We start from the raw sequence: 18,315 nt of genomic DNA on the forward strand, positions 1-18,315 counted from the left end.
ATGAATGAATGAATGAATGAATGAATGAATGAATGAATGAATGAATGCTGCTGGACAAACGGTAACACTTTTGTTCCTAAATTGACTTCTGTTGCTCTGACAAAACACCAGGACTGGGGGCTGGAGAGATGGCTCAGCAGTTAAAGAGCACTGGCTGCTCCTCTAGCTGGCCCAGGTTCAATTCCCAGCACACACATGACGGCTCACAACTGTCTGCAACCCCAATTCCGGGGGATCCAGCCCACCAGACATGCAAGCAGTGCACCTCTCTGTGCATGCAGGTGAAATACCCATATACATAAAATACAATAAACTGAAAAAAAAAATTAAAAACCACCATGACCAACAGCAACTTCCAGAAGAAAGACTGTTCTGGTATAAGGTTTCGGAGTTCTCAGAGCCCTCACAACAGCAAGCCAGAACCATGGTGACCAGAGCAGGAAGCAACCACAGATATGAAGCAGAGAAAGGGAACTGGAAAGGGAGTGAGCTATAAACCCCCAAAGCCCACCCACAATGACACACTTCCTCCAGGAAGGCTGCAGCATCACAGCAAACAGTGCCACCAGCTGGGAAGCCAAGTGTTCCAATTCCTGAGCCCATGGGGGACAGTTCTTACACAAATTACCATAGTGTTCTATAGACAATTCCAAAGAAATCAACATACTATAGCTGGGGTCTTAAAATGTTTTGTATTCACACGGTTTAGATAGTAACACAACATTCTTACCCCTAAAAATCATACTTCATTCCTGGCTTTCCTACTATATAGTTAAAATTACTTTTATTCAGGCCTACTCTTAGAGACAGCTCCATAGATAGACACAGAGAGAGACAGAGAGACAGAGAGACAGAGAGACAGAGACAGAGACAGACAGAGGTGGCAGCTAGAGAAATGCCTTAGCTATGAATGGTACTTTTGCTTACACAGGACCCAGGTCAGTTCTCAGCACTCACGGTGGCTAATAACTACTTGTATCACTAGTTCTAGAAGACCCAATTCCCGTTTTGACCTCCAACGGTTCCTGCATGCAAGTGGTGCACATACACCCACTGAAGTACACACACAGGCATACAAATATTTGTGTGTGTGTGTGTGTGTGTGTGTGTGTGTGTGGTCTTTATTTTAAAATTAAAATAATCAATGAGACAGCTCTTAAAAATAAATGACACCTAGGACAAATTTTCAAACACATGTATGTAGTACTTATATATGAATTGTTCTAAGTTTTTAATCACTTAATGCTTTTAACATTTAAAATACGTAAAATTGTGTGCATTTTTCTAGAATGATTAAGATTTTTAATAGGTAGGGGAAACTTTTTCTTTTTCCTTTCTTTACTTGTCCTTTCTTCCTTCCTTTCTTTTCTTCCTTCCTTCTTTCTTTCTTTGTATTTTGAGACAGAGTTTCTCTGGGTAGCCCTGGCTGTCCCGGAACTCAATCTGTAAGCCAAGCTAGACTTGAACTCAGAGATCTACCTGCCACTGCTGCCTGAGTGCTAGGATTAAAGGCATGTGCCACCACCGCCCAGCTAAGGTGAAAACTCTTTTTTAAAGATTTATTTATTTTATGGGTATGTGTGCCATGTGCATGTAGGAAAGAAAACTTGGGAGGCCAGGAGAGGGCATTTCTCCTCTAGAACTGGAGTTATAAACAGTTCTGAGCTGCCTTACACAGGTACTGGGAACCAAATGCATGTTCTCTCTGCAAGAACAGCAAGCGTTCTTAACCACTGAGCCACCTCTCCAGCCTAGTGGTTCTCAACTTTCCTAATGCTGGGGCCCTTTAGTACAGTTCCTCATGTTGTGGCAACCCCAACCATAAAATTATTTCTATACAACCATATAACTATTTAAGTTTGCTACATTTCTGAATCGTACTGTATATATCTGTTGTTTTTTTGTTTGCTTGTTTGTTTTTTTTCCTGATGGTCTTAGGCAATCCCTGTGAAAAGGTCATTTGACCCCCAAAGGGGTCACAACCCACAGGTTGAGAACTGCTGCTCCAGCCCATGAAAGCATCCTTTTAGAAAACTTTTATACTTTTTAAGACTCAAGACACTTCTATATTCAACACTGACCTTTTTTTAGAATCTTTCTTAAATTTTTTAAATATTTCTTTTTTTTTAATTTTTTATTTTTTAATTTATTTTTATTTTTCTTTATTAATTACACTTTACTCACTTTGTATCCCCCTGTGGTTCCCTCCCTCCTCCTGTCCCAATCCCTCCCTTCCTCCACCCTTTGCCTGCATGCCCCTCCCCAAGTCCACTGATAGGGGAGGACTTCTTTTCCTTCCTTCTGATCCTAGTCAATTAGGTCTCATCAGGAGTGGCTGCTTTGTCTTCTTCTGTGGCCTGGTAATGCTGCTTCCCCCTCAGAGGGAGGTAATTAAAGAGCAGGCCAATCAGTTTATATCAGAGACAGTCCCTGTTCCTATTACAATGGAACCCACTTGGATACTGAACTGCCATGGGCTACATCTGTGCAGGGGTCTTAGGCTATCTCCATGCATAGTCCTTGGTTGGAATAGCAGTCTCAGGAAAGACCCCTGTGCCTCAGAACAAAACGACAGCCTACAGATTGGGAAAAGATCTTCACCAACCCTATATCTGACAGAGGGCTAATATCCAGTATATATAAAGAACTAAAGAAGTTAAACAGCAAAAAATCAAGTAATCCAATTAAAAAATGGGGTACAGAGCTAAACAGAGAATTCTCTGCAGAGGAATATCAAATGGCAGAGAAACACTTTAAGAAATGCTCAACCTCATTAGCCATTAGGGAAATGCAAATCAAAACGACCCTAAGATTTCACCTTACACTCATCAGAATGGCCAAGATGAAAAACTCAAGAGACAACCCATGCTGGAGAGGTTGTGAAGAAAAGGGAACCCTCCTCCATTGCTGGTGGGAATGTAAACTTGTACAACCACTCTGGAAAGCAATCTGGCGCTTTCTCAGACAACTAGGAATAGCGCTTCCTCAAGATCCAGCTATACCACTCTAGGCATATATCCAAAAGAGTCTCAAATATTTTTCTAATTACATGTATATGTGGTATGGAGAGGGTATGTGTACATGAGCACGGACCCCTGCCAAGTCCAGAAGAGAGCGTGAGAGCCCCTGTAGCTTCAACTACAGGCAGCTGTGTAAGCTGCGCATGCAGGTGCTGGGAGCCTAACACAGATCTTTAAGGTCGGTAGGTGACCTTAACCCCTTACTGTCTCCCCAGCTTCCCCAAATACTGTTTTCAATGAAGAGGTTCTGGGGCAAGCCATCGTCCCTGCTACTCTGTCTACCAATTCTACCAATTCTCACAGCCTTGAACAAATATTAACGGTGTGGCTTTGAGTGGGTCAGACAACGCTGCCCCCGCCCCCTGCGCCATGGAATTCCTATCTAAATTCAATTCACTCTCAGTGTCAGGAATGGTCTTGGCTGAGAGATAAAGGAGTGAAAAAAAAAAAATCCTCTTGCAAAAGCCCATTAAGTAATTCCAAGAAGCAAGGAAGATTAAGTTATTATAATATTAGCTCCGCCTGGAGGAAGGGGGGCAGGACTGAAATCAAACCCAGAAGCCCATCTATGCTAGGCAAGTATTTTACCACTGAGTTACAGCCCTAGCCCCCAAACCAGCCATAGTTATTTTACACAATGAAGGACTTCTTTAGTAACTGTTTCTTTAGTCCTGTTTTAAAGGCAAGTTTTACCTGGCCTCTCGATGTGTCTTAGCTGATGAAAAGCCAAGGACACAAACTACTGATGAAAACAGGACCCAAGTGAGCCAAGATACCCTCTACCTCTCCTTGCTGCAAAGCTCTACAGATCCTGGGAGCCACTGGGGGTAAAACTTCACAGCCAGAAAGCACGACCTGGCAAATGATGGACAGCAGCCCACAGAGCACTGTCAGGATCCTCAGAGCATCTCAATGATGCTGACAAAGGTCTGTTTACACCTGGAGGTTACAGCCGACAGGCCGGGCAGGCACTGCAGAGACTCTGACAGCTGCAAAATTCAACTGCAGCACAACTCAATCCCTCACGACACTGCTCATTTCCAGGCTGCCCTTGCAGGATCTGCCACAAGCCATGTTTTTATTGATTCAGAATGATTGCATAATCACAGACTTGGTTTGCTACAGTCACCTTCGGTTCACAGGAAGCATCCTCAACACAGCCCACCGCTCAGCACAGAATTTCAAAAACCACCAACCAGGAGGCTAAATGAACCCCACTGGGTCCAAAGCAAACACATGAAGGAAGATGATAAGAGCAACTCCAGGGAGTACTTCCCTCATAAACAGCTTAGGGTTCACCATAAACACCTCACTCAATCCAAGTACCCAAGACACCTTTGTACCAATATCACAGTGATCACAAACAGCATTAAGACTGGACATGCCTCACTCGTTCTAGGTTACAACCTCAAAAATGTTCACAAGGAACCTATAACCATTCAATTCCTAATAGAGTCATTCCACACTAGTCTGCCAAAAAGAAAGAAAACCCATGACAGGAGGTCTCAGTTTGCCGACGGTCTACAAAGTGGGACCTGACTTCACATCCAGGCTTGGCTACAGGCAGCAGAGAAATATTCAGGCCTCCTCCTCCCTATACCCATCTCCATGCACTATCAGGTTCTGACTGCAGACTCAGTGGATACAGCTGCCCCCATGGAGGGTGGCAGTAAGGAGGTGCAGTCAGGGGGAGCATGAGAAAGGGGGACAGGTGAGCCATTTAGTAGCTCAGATCCGTCCTGTCCAGCCACAGGTCCCAGTCCGGGAAGAATCTACTAGCAACTAGTCATCTGCAGGCAGCAGACTCCTCCACACACTATAACCTTGACAGTTCTACTGCAGCCCTGCCCAGTCCAGACACCGAGACCAGGCTCTTCCATCACACTTTGACCCACGTGCCTCCTCCCACCTTCCCCTCCTCATCAACCATTCCTCTTACCACTACTCACAGCCCCCACCCCCTACAGTTTCCAGAATCTTCTCTCTGGTTTTTAGCTCCCTGCGTAGGGGCGGGAGCATCCAACAGCCCCAGCCTCACCACTTTCTGAATGTGCAACCTTAGGCAAGTTATATAATCCCTTTAGACTAGGGCCGCTCAATCTGCGCAGCGGGGCTGACCTCATCCCTCAAAATGAGGATTAAATGAAAACGATGCATACAGCACTTAGCAAAATCCCCTGCATTCATTCACATATTTGCTAAGTGCCCACAGCGCAAAGGAAGAGGTTTTATAACTGGGGGTGGCTACCATTCCCTCCCTCCACTAGCGCACTTTTTCATTATTTTCACTTTATGTGCCTTAGTGTTTTGCCTGCATATATGTCTTTGTGAGGTTGTCGGATCCCCTGGAACTGGAGTTACAGACAGTTGTGGGATGTCATATGGATGCTGGGAATTGAACCCGGGTCCTCTTAACCTCTGAGCCATCTCACCAGACCCCACGATTGTATTTTCTATGACGGAAACAGTTTACCACTTGTAAGCCTGCAGTTGGTACAGTGGTACAGATGCATGCTCGCACGGTCCTTAGCCATCACATCTGAACAGAGTGCTTCCACCTGCTGCTGGAATTCTGTCTCTGAACATGAACTCACCGGCTCAGCCAACGAAGCACCGGCTCAGACACAGGCCTAGACAAAGTGAACTTCTCCAGCCCACTGCCCCTCTAGCCACGTGTGACGACTACTCCTCCTTTGGTGCTCCCCTACACATGTCATATAACCCTCTACCCCCAATTCTCGGCGGGCACCTACCTATTTCCGGTACCTTCTCATTCACCGGGGGAACACGGTATGGGGGTGCTTAAGTCACAATTCTCTCTCCTGTCCTTTTACCATATGTCTGTGTCCAATAGTCAGCTCCTAAAAGGAACAAGGACAATCTGGATTAGAATACCAACTCCAATTCTTGCCTCACCTTGTGGCCTGGAGCAGTTTCTTCCCCTCTCTAGGCCTCCATGCCCCATCAGTAGGCAGGGATGAGCTACTGAGGTGCTGTTGTCCTGACACCTGAGAGCCCTTAGAGCCGAGCCCAGCACCTGAATTGACTGTCTTTCATCATACCCACCTCCCGCTCAGGAATCTGTGCTTTATTACCAGGCACACTTTGTAGCCAACAGTGTCATCCTCTGCTTCCCACAAGTTCCACCCCTTCCGGCCGGCACAGAGTCCCTCTCCCAAGGTCCTGGCCCTTTGGTGGTCCTAGAATGTGTCCTGTTCTTCACACTCAGACCTCATAGATTCCTCCACTAGTCATCCACCGCGGTCCCCTAGCCATCTCTCTCCTCATTCTCCATCCAGTCTTCTTCACTGGTCACAAGGCAGGAATCAGACCAGGATTCAGCTTCACATCTACACTCTAAAAGGCCCTCAGAAAGAATCTGTGCTGCTGCCTAGAGCCCTGGAATTCTCAGACCCAGATGAGGCCTTCAAAATGACTAAGAAAAAGGCCCCTCCAATTGCCCTGGACAACTGCCCCGCACTTTCCTCACTCCCTCCCACTCCACCCGGAAATGCAAAGCCACTATGCCCCACCTCCCTGCCTCTCTGCTCCTCACTAGGATTCAGCCCCAGGCACCTCCCCAAGCTTCCCTGGGACTCTCTTCTAGGCCTGGACCATTGTACACACCCTTCTGCCCCAACCTAGATAAGTACACCAGACATTTACAATCCAAGCCTGCCTGGACTCCCGCTGGGCTGGGCCCACAGGTCACTCAGGGATGTCGCCCTCTGCCAGACCCCATCCCTCACCTACACAGTCCCTAGAAGTACAGCACAAAGAGCATCTCCTCCAAAGAGCTGGTCCTCACTCCTCCTCCTGCCTCCAGCCCTTTGCACACCTCTAAGAACACTTCACTACTTCCTACTGATTGTGCCTCTTCACCAGGGCACAGAGCTATGCCTGGCATGAACTGCTCAATAAATAAGCCAATGAGTACTGCAGACCCTGCTTTCCACTCTGATGTTTTGTTGAGATGGTTTATTAAAAACTTCAATTAAGACTCATAAACCCACCACTTATGAGCAATGCTGTACATTTTCTTTCTCTGAATTAGATTAGGAAACATTCCCTGCCCTTGCCTTCCCAGAGCAAATATATTCCTTTGATGGAGAAAGAAAAAAAAAAAAAAGACCAGAAACAAAAACATTACTTCCTCCTCAACAAAAACCAAAAATAGCAGCACAGCTTATACAAAGTGCCATCTGACACTGGCTTTGGTAAGGTAAGAGGCAGTTGTGCGAGCCGAGAGGAGAAAGGGAAGTTTATGTTGGATGACCACTGTGTGACACCAACAATAGCCACATGCTATACAAGAAAGCTGACAGAAATAATAAATCTCAGGGAGGCAAAGGGAGAAAGGGGAAACGGTTGGCTGCAGTGGAAATTTCCTTCCTTTGTCTAGTTTTCCTTCTGGTATGCCTACCACACCAATTTCTCAATAGTGACTTATGACAATTTCATTTATAGGAAATGATTTCAAAGGGCCCAGGGAGCTGCAGATGGTACCTCAGGGGCCCATCTGTTTGAGGATGAAAGCATAGCACACACCATTACATCACTCTGACCTTCCTCAGTAACTTCCTATCTGACAAAACCTAGATGTTTGCTCGGTCAACAAGATATTTGTGTTTGTCTCCAGCCTCGGGCTTTGGTTCCTGATTAGTTTTGAAATCATTATGCATCCAAACTGAATAGGGCCACTGTTGGCAGCTGGAAGGCCATCCTCTGGGCACAGCCCCAGCTCTGTGGGCTTTGGGGTGACTGCTGTCCTTTCTGCATAACTGCACTATCGGATGGACCATCCTCCTGGCCCCTTCCAAAGCTAAAGCTGTTCTCCTCAGCATCCTCTTTCCCCGGGCGACCCCAGAAAAGGGAAGAAGGGTGTAGCATAGCGAGGCCTCAGGCTCTCCTCAGATAAAGGCTGTACTGCAACACACTACTGCCCCAGCCCGCACTCCCATCCCGTACAGTCCCCTCAGCCCCACTACAAGACAACTATTATTTCCGGGACACTCACAGACCCCACAGTATCCCAGTGCCCACGGCACAGCTAAACGTCAGTCAAACAGGCTCAGATGACCACACACACCTTTCATCACTCTAGGACACGGAGCAAAACCTTCATCCTCTTAAACCCTTCATCCTCCACACTCCACAGGGCACAACCACAGATGCAGTGTCAGCTGTGAAGCGTGGGACCTCCTGGACAGCTACCGTGCAAGGCTAGGGAAGAGGAAAAAGACTAGTGGTATTGGGAGGGGAACAAAATGGGGGTTGGATGAGACAGAATTCTGACAGAATATGTCACATTACATATATGGAAACGTCATAATGAAACCCACTATTACATATAATGAATATGTACCAATAAAAACATTTTAAAAAAGGGACTGTTCTGTAAACAGGCTGGGTGGTATTGGGGGAGGCCTGTGCGCTGCCATTTGCACCTTTAAAGGACTCTCTAAAATAAGATGGAGATGGGCAGATATTCGATAATTCGAGAGGAAAATCCCAGTGTCGAGGAGCACTGGTCACATATTTCGTAAAATGGTCCTCTATGGGGTTTGTCTGGCTTTTTTTTTTTTTTTTAATATAAAAAAGTTTATTTAGCAAAAAAGTTTTACATGAAAATGAAAATGTACATGACCCAATCCCATGGCATAGTCAAAGATGGTCTTTGGAAAGAGATGTGAACTCCTCTGCTGAATTCACAGTTCCAGTTTAGCCTCCAAGGCTTCCAACATGACGCTATTTCCACTGGTGACCACCATTCCAGTGTTATTCCATTGCCCACCAGCAGTCACCTCCACACACCCAACAACCACAAATGGACCAAAGCCCCGCTGTATTCACTGATAACTTCTTGTCTACAAATTTTTTCAGCTCCGAAGGGTGAGCCTACCTCATGGTGACTGACTGAATCCTCAGCGAGCTCAGTGCAGTGGCAAAGGCGTGGACCCATCTGACTTTTTTTTTTAAATGGTTGTCCTGGCTGTGGGTTTGGAGAGACAGCAGAGGAACGTCCTACAATCACTGTATGCCCACACCGTCACAGGATGGCTAAAGACCAGGTCAGCCTGGACTGCTTGGCTCTAAGCTTTCTTCTCCCTTCCCATCCTCTCTCCTCGCTGAGCTGGAGGGAGCGGGAACTTCAGCTTGGCTTCCTGAAGGAAAAGTATCTGCAACAATTATTTGAAATTCTCCCAGAAGAGAGGCATTTCCTGACTTGGAATAAATTTCACGTCATGTGAACACACACATTATGCTTTGGATTATTATGCGGTGCCACACTACTTAGTCTGTTGCTAAAGTTAGCTCTGGCTATTAAGAGCTCCCTCTTCCCTTCACACGCACACGTCCTTTAATCCTTTTTTTTTCTTCTTTTTTTTGAGCACTTCCTTAAATTCTGGCCCACACAAGATGCTCCAGATCTATAATTACACATTTTTCCAAGAAGTCTGGGTCACTGGAGAGTGGCACCGGTGGAATGACGATATGGGTGTATCTATCACTAACAGAGCGTCATGGCTGCGTGTATCACTTACACACATGTACTTATCAACTCTTTACGGGTCAGTATTTACTTAAGCCCACACCTGGGTCTCCAAGTCATCCCGGCCTTACACACAATCACTGGGAATCATTTGAACACATATTGGGATGTGATAAAATATAGCTATATACCACAATTGTGTACAAAGAAATTATGTAGATAAATAACAACAACAAAAAGAATGGCATACCATTTAGCATATGCCTAAGAAAAGGAAAACACTGAAGGACCCGTACGCCATGAGCATCTTTGCCAGCTAGAGTGCAATGTGTTTGTTTTTGTTTTTTGCCATTAGATTAATACTCAAAACCCCATTCATCAAAGTGAAGTAGGTCCCTGTGCCTTGTGTGCCAGATCTTCAGTGTCACAGCTAGACTCTTCTGCCACTGTCTGCCTCTCAGCACACACATGGCACGCTCACAGAGCTACAGAGCTACTGCCTAGTGTCTGATCTAACCAGATCTGAATCCACTTACTTCTCCCGTGCCTAATCTAACTAGCCTGCTGTGCACAACCCTGGCAACACTCCTGGGGCACACGTGTTCTGCTTTACCCTTAATGCTACAATTCTCTGACCTGCGGGGCTTGCCCAGCACCTAGCTCAGTTCTGGAACACAGAGATGCTCAGCTATTAGAAAGATGGACAAGCGGCACAGATTTCATCTTATGTTAACTTAATGCAGTTTAATGGCTGGAATTCAACCAAACCTGAAAGACAATTTCTCTCAGAGTGTTACATAAAGTTCATTAATAATAGTTAAAAATTTAATATTACTCCTAACAGACTAAAAAACAAATTACACAACTGTTGGAAATCATTTGAACACATATTGGTATGAGGTAAAAATATACCACACTTGTGTACAAAAAAAAAAAATGTAGCTAAATAACAAAAAAAGAATGGCATGCCATTTAGCATATGTCTATGAAGGGAAAGACATTGAAGGACACATACAAAGTTATTTTTAAGCTCCTTTTTTCCCCCTTGTCCTTAAATTAAAATTAAAAAGCCTGTCTGCTATGTGGGAAACCATACAGGAAGATTCTTTCAAGACACTGAGCTTATATTATATTATGAAAAAAAATATTTTCAACAACAATAAATCAATAAATGAGTATTTGCAAGTAGAAAAAAATAATTAAAGAACACAAGGACATTGACATGAAAAGGAGTGAGAGAAAAAAAAATACACTGAGAATTGTTCTCAGCAAAGAAGAAAACCAGCTCAGTGGTGCATGCCTTTAATACCAGCATGCAGGAGGCAGAGGCAGGCAGATCTCTGTGAGTTTGAGGCCAGCCTGGTCTACAGAGGAAGTTCCAAGCCCTTTGGGGCTACACAGAGAGAGCGAGAGTCTGTGGAAAGGAAGGAAAAGGGGAAAGGGGAAAGAAGGAAGGGGACAGGGAAAGAGATGAAAGGGAGGGGGGAAACGGAGGGGAGGAGAAGGGGAAGGGAAGGAACAAGAAGGGAGGGGAGGAGAAGGGAGGGGAGGGGAGAGGAGGGGAAAGAAGAATCAGCAGCTGTGTTGTGAACTAGGAGCAGTTTCCAGGGCAAGGCTAGTCAAATGCAAGGAACAAAGCAAAGGTCCAAGGGGCATGTGCTCAGGCCACTGTTACCCAGCAGGAACACCTCAAAAGTAGGTCAGAGTGCATCACCACTTTCTACAGAGCGCAACTGGGGGCTGCCTAGAACCAGTCCTAAGAAAGCCAAACTTAAAAGGTTAGAAAAGGTTTAAATGAAGGCCGGAGAAGGAAGTATCCCTCTGCCTTGAGGATGTTTCGTTACCCATGAAAATCTAAGAAGATCCTGGGCCCTAAGGTCCACAGGAAGCCCCTCACCTGCCTTTCTGGCTACACCCTTGGGGGCAAGAGAGAGTTAGTGGGTAATCTGTCTCCACCAGGTCTAATAAAGCTCAAGTGGCTGTTACTGGGTTTAAAATTTTTACACTGGAATTTGCAGCCCACCCCCTACAAAAAAGTGCTCTGTGACAGAAGCTATCACAGTACACAGTAACCTTCTGTTCTGCTGAAGGCCTAAAGGCCGTAAAGCCTAATGCTCACTTTCATTCTCATTTTCAGTGCATAACACTGAGCCCAGTTGACAGCCACCTCTAGCCCCAGATCACACGGGGCTTGACAAAAACAAAGGCCAACCTCACACAGACACCATGGGAAGAACTGGTACGTGCTGAACACAAGGCAAGGTGTGGTTACACGTGCCATCCCTTGAGTCCTCACAACCAGAAAGAAAAGTCAGTACCCAGCCACTCACAGCTCAATGATGGTGTCTTTACCTAGAAGGCACAAGGCCTTGGTTCAATACCCGGTGGCTGTCACAACTGCAGATAACTCTAGTTCCAGCGTACCTGACACCCTCTTCTGGCCTGCCAGGGCTCCCATGTGTGCTTGGTACACACGTGCTCACACAGGCACATACACGTTATTTTCTTTCTACTTAGAAAGAAATAAAGCTTTAAAAGACATCCGATCAAGTCATTCCAAAAGTAGCGATCATTCTTACTCAAATGTAACTCATACATAATACCAACACCTCAAGGTTAAAATCTGAAGCGTAGCCAAGTCACCGTGGCACATGCCTGTAATCCCAGTACTTAGGAGTTAGAAGCAGGAGGATCAGGAGGAGTTCGAGGCCAGCCTCCGTTACACAGACAAGCTCAAAAAATGGGCATATCCTGTCTCAAAAACCCAAAATCAAACAACCAAAAACCATATTCTCCATTCCCAAAGCACTGAAGACAACAGCTGTGAGACTGAGACAAAACTCCAAGTGCCTGGCCAGACTCAACTATATGCGACCCTGCACCAAAGACAGAAATCTCTAACTAAAGCAGACACTGAGACCTTGCTTCCTCTCCAGGGAGGCCTGACCAATCTAGTCTGCATTCTTAATGCCATCACTCCTCTCCCCTTCCTCCCCCACCTACCCCTCTCCCACCCAATGAAGACGGTTTCTCAGTTCACTGCAAAAATAACTGAAATCATTATTTGATCTACAAATCATAAAATAAAAAACTGTTCATTTGGCCAGATTCGGCCAGCTTATCATTTCTGATGTTCTGAGACAGAATCTCTGGTTAAAATTCGATCTATACAGTGTATCCTCTTCCTGTGCCAATAGGAAAGTTCTTCATGTTAAAATGATTTCCTCTTTTACGCTTTCAATGATGTGATGCTGCCGTTGGGCTCTGGGTGTGTCACCCAGAACACGGCTGCCGGAGACCACCACACCTCTGCATGCAGTCTGAGTGGGTTATTCGGAGAAGCTCTCCTTCTGTAAGCGATCAGACATCCAAAGAGGAAAGAGGTAGCAGCAAGAAAGCTGCTCCCAACAGCCATCACTGCACCAGAGGCCTTAGTGAATTACAAGGCAGTCTCCACTGGAAGCCACCTCCCCACCCCACCCCACCCATGCCTACTGCGCCATGGAAGTGTCAATGATCTCACTCACTGTCTCTTGCTTGGTGAGACAGCCTCCTATACTTCTATGCATTATATGGATTTCCCTGCTAATCTGTTCTTGGTCAACCTGACTTGTACCTAGCCTAAGAATCTGGGAGGGTGAAGAGAAGCCAAGTCCTGTCCCCTAAGCTTACAGCACTCACTGTAGACATCTACCACATCATCTGTCACAGCTGAGCACCCTAGCCACACTAGGGCTCAGGACAGCAAGACAACCCTAAAGAGGATTTTGGAAAGCAATGTTTAAATTTTTCTTTCGTTAGGTACATTGGTGGTCTACCTGCGTGTACGTCTGTGTAAGGGTGTCAGATCCCCCAGAACTGGAGATACACACAGATGTGAGCTACCATGTTGGTGCTGGGAACTGAACCCGGGTCCTGTGAAAGAGCAGCCAGTGCTCTTAACCACTGAGCCATCTCTCCAGCCCCCAATGAAAAATTTAATGACAATTTTTAAGGTGAAACTTGGGAAGAAGAGGTTTCTTTGTTGAGACAGGGTCTCACTCTGTAGCCCCATCTGTCCTCAAACCCAGAGAGATCCCCCTGCCTCTGCCTCCTAGGTTCTGGGACTAAAGGTGTACACCACTATTCCTGGCTAAGTTCATTTTTTCTAAGATTGAGAAGAACATTTTGTGCTTATTAAAATATAGGATTATGAGTCCAGTGGTGGTGACGCATGCCTTTAATCTCAGCACTTGGGAGGCAGAGGCATTTCAATCTCTGAGTTCAAGCCCAGTCTGATCCACAGAATGAGTTCCAAGACAGCCAAGGCTACACAGAGATACCCTATCTCAAGAGAACATATATATATATAACACATAGATAACATATGTGTTATATAAAATATGTACATAATTATGGAATATGACAAATAGCATTAAAAGTCATTTTTAAAAGAAAAAGTGTCCAATCCTACCAAACAAATGTCATCTAGATTCTTTTTGTGTGTCTGTGCGTGCAAGGGCATGTTCACGCAAGCACACACGTGCGCACTTAAATGGGCATTATCTTGCATACTATATGTGTGTAAAAATATACATAATGCAAGAGCTGGTGAGAAGGCTCAACAGGTGAAGGCACCTGCTGAGCGGCCTGACAATCTGAGTTCGGCCCCCAAGACTCACATGGTAGAAGAAGAGAGCTACTCATGCAAGTCATGCTCTGGCCTCCACATGCGTGCTGTGGTGCTCCCAACCCACACACAAAAATAAGGTAAAATTTTAAAAGATATGTATTGCATACGTTGAAAATGAACATAAATGTGATGGTGCCATTTAATAAAACCCCTTTCAAAAAAAAACCCCTTTCTCCAAAGGATACATCCCAACGAATGTCAAAATCCTCAGCGTATCCATGTACACAAACACATACACACACACCTATAATAAAGTGTAATTTGTAAATTTGTCACATTAAGTGATTAAAAACAGTAATAGTCTCAGAGTTTTATCACTGAAGAGACACCAGGACCATGGCAACTCTTATAACGAAATACTTGTAATTGGGGCTGGCTTACAGTTCAGAGGTTTAGTCCATTATTGTCATGGCAAGAAGCATGGCAGCATGCAGGCAGACAGGGTGCTGGAGAAGCAGCTGAGAGTTCTAGATCCACAGGCAGCAGGAGGAGACTGCCACACTAGGCCACTCTTGAACAGGTTAAGACCTCAAAGCCCGCCTCTACAGTGACACACTTCCTCCAGCAAAGCCACACCTATTCCAACAAGGCCACACCTCCTAACAGCGCTACTCCCTCTGGGCCAAGCATTCAAACACGTGAGTCTATGGGGACTGCAGTACCCATTCAACAAGCCAAAGGACATGCAGGCGGCAGCAGGCGCAGTACCTGGGGGCCCTCTCAGCACCTCTCATCCCACCCGTAACCTAAGCCTCTCCAGCCCAGGGCTTCACTTCCCTTCCCCCAGCTTCCCACTCCTATAAAAACCTGCCATTTTGGCCACACACTCTCTTGGTTCTTTGTCCTGCTGGTCCTCAGTTCTTGGTTCTTCTCTCTCTTATTTCTTTGTGCCCTTTGGTCTTCTCTCTCCATCTTTCTCTTCCCACCTCTTTCTTTTCTCATGGCCCAGTTCAGTCTGGACTCTTCCAGATGCCTCCGGCTGAACTCTCCTCCTCAACCATACCTAGGTGGCCATGTCCTCATTTCCATTCACTCCCCCCACCCCATAAAGAGCTGCCTCCTTGTTCTAACTTAGCTTCCGTCACTGATAAAACACTTAAAACCAACCTGAGGAAGGAAAGGGTTTGCTTTATTTACACTTCCACCACACAGCCCGTCTCGGAGGAAAGCAGTGGCAGGGAGCTTGAGGCAGGAACTGAAGCGGAGACCATGGAGGAACGCTGCTTATTCACAAGCCTCCAGGCTCATACTCAGCTCCCCTTCTTATTCAAGCCATCTGCCCAGGAACGGCTGGGCCCTCCAACATCATTTAGCAATCAAGAAAATGCCACACAGACCAAGCTGATGCAGGCAATTCCTCAAGGCCCCTCCCTCCCAGTGTCAAGGTAACAATCAAGATTAGCCAGTTCCCTGATGTGGGCTCCCAGCAAGCTGCTCTGGCCACCAGGCCTCTCCTCTGCCATCATCAACCCTCAATCCCTCTGAAACCGTAAGCTAAAATATGCTCTTTCTTCCTTAAGTTGCACTGGCATTTTACCACAGCAACAGAAAAATAACTAACGCAGTTCTTAGCATCTGAACTTACAACAGCCCTGCAGAAACTGATACCCCAAATACATTACACCTGTGTGACGTGACACACCACTCTACGACAGGAAGGCCCAGATCCATGTGACCTGCTCAAGGGCACAAAGCTTGTCAAACATGACGCTGGGGCATGGCCTCATCAGCTCCAGAACACAAGACAGCTCTTAAGCTTCTCAAAAAAAAGTCAAAATCCTAGTTCATTCATGCCACATGCTGAATCATCTTTCCCCGGTAAAACCTACGGAAGACTCTGATTTTCAGGACACTGGAAAGGCTGCTCGGTTAGGTCAAGAGAGCGCTTGAGTCCAGCATCTTGCATGTAGCTGTCTTCCTGACTCTCCTCCTGGCTGCAAACTACCCAAAATATCTGCATCTCCACCTTTACAATGTGCTGCAAAGCCTAAAATGAGCATCTATTCTTTCCAGAGTACCTGCTGAGATCTTTCTCAGTGCCCTGATTCTGAAGACAAAGAGACCATGCTGACCCCAAGTATCTAGAGAGAGAGATGAGCAACTAGGCCAAAAACAACCTGACTAGAACAGAAAGCTTGGGGGTGGGGTGGGGTAGCAAGCAAAGACCCAGACACTAAAAACACCAGGAACTATCCAACACCTGGAAAATCAGTGGCGCCCTACAAAACAAAGAGCCCCTAAGTCACCCAGACTTTGGCTGTGACTGTGTTTCTAAAGATGCACAGAAGCTAGAAGGGAAGGGAGTTATGGCCGCTGCCTTAACACATAATGGTATTTATTCTTTCCTCCCCTTTCCCAAACTTTGCCGAGCATCATTTAACATTTATAATTCTTAAAATATTTTAATTGCTGGGAGCACAGATGGAGGCGTGATTAATCCTGACTGAAATAATGTACGTGAGAGGTGGGAACTCTAAACCCCCATGAATGGTATTATTGTCAGAGCATGAAGTAACCTAGAATTATGCAGAACAGCATCACAGACTGCAGCACAGGTTATTTTTATGTTCTGCTCTTGGTTTCCAGCTCACCTGATAATGTATAACATTAATCATTTCTTTACAGTATGTCCTCTCATTTTTTTTTAAATACAAATGTAAAAAAAATAAAATAATATAAACGGCCAAACAGTACAAAAGGGCCTGGAAAAGCAAGGCTTTCTCCTGTCCCAGATTCATAATGTTTGTATTGTCTTGTTAATCCTAGGAAACACCACATTTATGTTTTAACCAGGAGCTCACATGTAGGTATTAACATTTCACTCCTCGGGCTGCATCTTAATCCCATCCCCCTCTCAGGCAGAAGGCCTGCCTGCCTTCCTCCATCCTGCTTCTAAAGCCTATTGTCAAGGTCCAGCTTCTCAAGAACTCCACCCAAACCGCACCGGCCAAGATCCAACCTCTCTACCTAGACCGCCAACCTCTCTACCTAGACCGCCAAACAGGTATCTTAGCGTTGCACACCCAAACTGCTCTCGCTCCCAGAGGGCAGAGCCCGTTCTACTCCCACACTCTGGTCCTCCATCACCATCACTCCCATTAACCCTTCAACAGCACTCTGGACCATTCTTTCTTCTTCTGCTGTGTATCCACCAACTGATCACTGATTTCATTTTTTTACACTCTCCATGCTACCCATACTTACCCAAGTTCAAGTTATTCTCTTCACCATACAAGAGTCTCACTGGCTTCCTGGCCTCCCTTCTCCCTTCCTGAACCTTCGTTCCCTCCTACCAGCCCACAGAAAGGAAATGTGACCACGTCCCTTCCCTTCAGCCTCTCAGAGATTCCATCACCCAAAGGATCAAGTCTCCGTTCTTCCAGCAAGAGCATCACCAATAATCCCACCTTGGGCTCCCAGGGCAACTCTCAGGACTTCCTTCTGCCTGCAAGCTACCCATCTCCCTCAAACTGCGCAAAGTGATGGGTATTTCCATCTGCTGCTACTGCAGTTGCTTTAGCTACAGCCCATTTGTGAGGCTGACCTTAGCTGTCAACACACCCAGGAAGAGGGAGCCTTACCTGAGGAATTGTTTTCCTCAGACTGGACTGTGAACATGTCTTTGGGGGCATCTTCTAGATTGCCAATGGATGCAGAAGGGCCCAGCTGTCACTAGGGTGCCATTACGCTTCAAGAAGGTTAGGTTCAGTTTCTAGGTCATTAGACAGAAGTGAATGAGAGTTTTGGCACTGATTTGACAGTAGGGCAGCCCATGGGTGAGGCAGACCATTGGGTGCCCATTGCCTGTGATGGTTGAGTAATGCTCTGAGCCACCGAAAGGCGTACATAAACATGGACAAAGAAAACAAAATGGGGGCTAAAGAGATGGCTCAGTGGTTAAGAGCACTGGCTGCTCTTTCAGACGTCCAGAGTTCAATCCCCAGCAACCACAGGGTGGTTCACAACCATGATTATGATCTGATGCGTTCTTCTGGCATGCAGGTGTACATGCAGACAGAGCGCTCCTATACATAAAATAAATAAATAAATCGAAAGAAGGAAGGAAGGAAGGAAGGAAGGAAGGAAAGAAAGAAAGAAAGAAAGAAAGAAAGAAAGAAAGAAAGAAAGAA

At 45.9% G+C, this 18,315-nt stretch overlaps 1 protein-coding gene and 1 pseudogene across 3 annotated transcripts in view; both read right to left on the minus strand.

The window, feature by feature from the left end:
* The window catches only part of Tanc1 (tetratricopeptide repeat, ankyrin repeat and coiled-coil containing 1), a 226,749-nt gene that overhangs the window by 186,373 nt on the left and 22,061 nt on the right, over nucleotides 1–18,315 (minus strand). For all 3 annotated transcript variants that reach the window (XM_055600204.1, XM_055600202.1, XM_055600203.1), the window contains exon 2: nucleotides 5,774–5,881. The gene's annotated coding sequence lies outside the window, so the exon portion shown is untranslated. The remainder of the gene's footprint in view (nucleotides 1–5,773; nucleotides 5,882–18,315) is intronic.
* Nucleotides 8,729–8,927, minus strand: LOC129671081 (small nuclear ribonucleoprotein G-like; annotated as a pseudogene).

Source organism: Psammomys obesus, unplaced genomic scaffold (assembly GCF_907164565.1).
Source record: "Psammomys obesus unplaced genomic scaffold, mPsaObe1.curated_primary_1811, whole genome shotgun sequence".
Lineage (NCBI taxonomy): Eukaryota > Metazoa > Chordata > Mammalia > Rodentia > Muridae > Psammomys > Psammomys obesus.